Source organism: Macrotis lagotis, chromosome 3, assembly GCF_037893015.1.
Source record: "Macrotis lagotis isolate mMagLag1 chromosome 3, bilby.v1.9.chrom.fasta, whole genome shotgun sequence".
Lineage (NCBI taxonomy): Eukaryota > Metazoa > Chordata > Mammalia > Peramelemorphia > Peramelidae > Macrotis > Macrotis lagotis.
Window position 1 is genome coordinate 78,748,783 of NC_133660.1, and position 3,210 is coordinate 78,751,992.

Here is a 3,210-nt window from a genome sequence, read left to right on the forward strand (position 1 = left end):
AAAGAAATTAAATGAGAGATATGCATTTCCGATGGAACAGTAAAATTGTATCCAAGAGAAAAAGATAAACTTCTGGAGCAGGAAGATGACATGATCAGTGCTGTCCTTTAAGAATATCAATATGCTATCATTGTGTAAAAAATTCTTCTCCTGGAATTCAAGGGGACTATTTATGTATTTCCAAGGGTTCATACAGTTGATTAGGATGAAAATAACACCCTTATTTTTCCTACACTCTAACTGAAATCTAACATTTCCTTTATTTTAAATATAAATTCTCAGAGGGTCCATCGTCTTCAATAGACTCTCAAATGGGCCTATGACACACACACACTGACAGACACACAACACACATACACACACACACAAATACAAAATATTAAGCAACCCTGATGTGGAAAAGGTATTGGATTAAAAGAAGGGTTGGTTTCAGGAAGTCCAATTAGAAAGTTATTTCAGTCATCCAGATGAGGTAATGAAGGTATAATTTAATGTGGCTGTGGTGTGATGGAGAAAAGAAGTCAGGTGCAAGAAAAGTAGAGGTCTTTCCCTTCCTCACCCCTATCCCTTACCCTCTCCCTCCCCCATCTCTGTATTGATTTATTGGGGCTTCCATGTTATTGCAGGATGAAGAACTTGAGAAGATAAGAAAAGAGACTGGCTTTTGCAGCAGTAAAATCATCCATCTCAAGATTGCCAGCTTGGACAAAGGTACACTCAGTCAGAAAGACTTCCAGATTCCTTTGCCATCACCACCCACCTCCCCCCCACCCTACCTGGAATCATTATTGCCTTCTTTCCTGTGGGAAAGGACCAAATAAACTTTGGCAGATTCATGAGAACTCTGGCTCCCTTTTTACTAATTGAAGATTATGAGAAAACAAAAGATCTGAATTGACCAGAACCACTCAACAGCCAGAGAAATAAACTGAACTTTGGTTTTCGATTATATGACTTGGATAAAGATTACAAGATTTCCCGAGATGAATTTTAACAAGTACAATACATTATGGTTGGAAAGAATGTTTCAGGTAAGTGGTTGGGCAGCACTGCAGACAGCAGGATCTTAGGAGTTGACCAGGATAGGGAAAATGCCATACCCTTCACAGAGTTTGTCCAAGTTTTACAGAAGGTCGATTTAGAGAAGAAGATGGATTTCCAGTTTCTGCACTGATTGTTTGGGGCCAAATTGTTCCTGTATTTTAGAAGCAGAACCTGAATTTTTTCCCATCTCCCTTCAGAACACCTTCTTTCCCCAAGTGCTGCTTGCTGCTGCTGCTCTTGCGTGACAAACCCTGCCCCTATTATTCAACAAGACTGGAGAATTAATTGCATATGAGCATAAATGATCATGAAAAGCAGGAGTGGAAGTATAAGTAGATGGAGGTTAAAAAAAAAAAGATGAGATATGAAACTGACCCTGTGCAGAGTACTCAAAAAAGTTAATCAGGGAAAAGTAAAATGATCCACTGTTACATTTAGGGTCCAATTGAGATTAAGCAATATGAACTTGGAATTGACCTAATCAGAATGGTTATGTGACTTGCTCTATTAGCATTTTGAAACATGTAAGTTAGGGAGAAAAAGTCAGATGGAAAGAGGGTGCCAAAGCAGGAATTTAGAAAGGAATCAGTGGCTCGTAAATGGGAAAAGAAACAAAGTAACAAGATAGTGTCAAATTGGAATAGTTATTTATAGGGTCAAGATTTTTATGGAAGAAAAATAAAACTAGAGCAGAGAGAAATACCTAGTAAAATGAGAAAAGGAGTATTTGGAGTGAACAAGTAAGTCAGTCAACAAGTATTTATTAAATATTCGCCAGATGCCAGCCCTTTGATAAGCAATGAAATTAGAAAAAGAGTTGGGAAATAATCCAGTACTAGCATTCTAGCAATGCATATTGTTTTTTGTGGATTTTTATTTTTTTTCTTTTTGCAAGGCAGTGAGGTTAAATGACTTGTCTAAGGTGACACATTATTAAGTGTCAGAGACCAAATTTGAACTCAAATTCTCCTGACTCAAATTATCTGGACTCCTGCCTCAACAAAACATATTCTAAAGAAGGGAACACTGGGCAAATTACTAGGAAAGTAAAAGATAAATACAGTAAATGAAAGCAATTTCAAAGGAAAAGTTAAAATAACAGCAGGTAGGTTTGGATAGGAAAGTCTCTGTAGGAAGATGGATTTTAACTGAGGCTTTAAGGAAGCCAATAGAACTGAGGGGAAGGTGAAGGAGCATTTCAGGTAGGGTGGCAGTCAGTACATGTAGATGTGAAAAGGAATTTCATTTTTCAGGAGATATTGCATGAAGGAAAGTAAGTCTTAGGAAAGGAGCAGATTATAAAGATATTGAAATGTCAGGTCACTTTATGCTGGATTCTGGAGAAAATGAGGTCGTTGAAATTCTGGATTTTGTAGAATTGAGAAACAGAGTGACACAGAAGGAACAGAGATCAAGATCAGTTATAGCTTCAGAGATAATGGATTTTGGAGGTAGAAATCTTATAGGTGATGATGAGATCAAGGGTATGTCCATGATTTATTGTGATTAATCTAAGGAAAAGTTGCTGCTATTGAGAAGTAGAGGGAAGTCAGGTCCAAAAGTAAATCATGCAAAATGAATTCTGAGAATGAGAATATAAGTGGAGAAGACTGAGGGTCAACTAGCAACTGAACTTCTTTAGAATATTAGTTACCAGGGCGCAGCTAGGTGGCAGCCAGGTGGTACAGTGTATAGAGCACTGGCCCTGGAGTCAGGGGGACCTGAATTTAAATCCAACCTTAGACACTTAATAATTACCTAATTGTGACTGTGGGCAAGTCATATAACTCCATTGCCTTGCAAAAACTAAAAACAACTACCCTTGGATTGCTTTTAGCAGAGGCCAGGAACATGGTAAAAGGGATTTCTAGAGTAGCATCATGGAAAGAATCCTGGATTTTAAGTAAGAAGTTCTGTGTTTAAGTCCTAGTTCTTTTATTTACTGTCTATGACCTTAGACTGAATTCTTGATCTCATTTTCTTCATCTCAAAATCAAGGGAATTGGTGATAAGAAATCTGAGGTTATTCCTAGTTTTAAAACCAAGTTGCATCAGATAAATTGTCAGGTCTCTTGAAGAGATTCTTGAAATTCTGTAATTTCAAACTTAATCTTATGTCAGTTTCATTTAGATGAATTGATTTATAGGATAATAAAAATAATCGAA

General features: G+C 37.1%; 1 pseudogene; it reads left to right on the forward strand.

Moving 5' to 3' along the window:
• Positions 1–602: 602 nt before the first annotated feature.
• LOC141519142 (calcineurin B homologous protein 1 pseudogene) lies at positions 603–1,174 on the forward strand (annotated as a pseudogene).
• Positions 1,175–3,210: the final 2,036 nt, after the last annotated feature.